This window comes from Dendrobium catenatum, unplaced genomic scaffold (genome assembly GCF_001605985.2).
Source record: "Dendrobium catenatum unplaced genomic scaffold, ASM160598v2 fragScaff_scaffold_1189, whole genome shotgun sequence".
Taxonomy (NCBI): domain Eukaryota; kingdom Viridiplantae; phylum Streptophyta; class Magnoliopsida; order Asparagales; family Orchidaceae; genus Dendrobium; species Dendrobium catenatum.
In genome coordinates, this window is record NW_021319651.1 from 645629 (window position 1) to 645914 (window position 286).

Genomic DNA, 286 nt, shown 5'->3' on the forward strand with positions numbered 1-286 from the left:
CGCGGTGCGATGCGGGCGAGGTCGTCTCAGGCAGCGACGCGGGCAGGGCTTCAAACGAGTTTCCGGGTTGACCCGGCAACCCGCCGGGGCAACCCGAACCCGACCCATTTTTCAAACCTGTCGAATCCGGGAACCCGAACCCGACTCGTTTTGAAATCGGGTTGGGTCCAACCCGGATTTTCCTGGTCGTGTCTGGGTCGGGTTTTCATGTCGTGTCAAATATTGACACCCCTAGTTGAAAGTAAACTTGAATTATGGAGGTCAACATTAGAGACTAAAGGTTTTC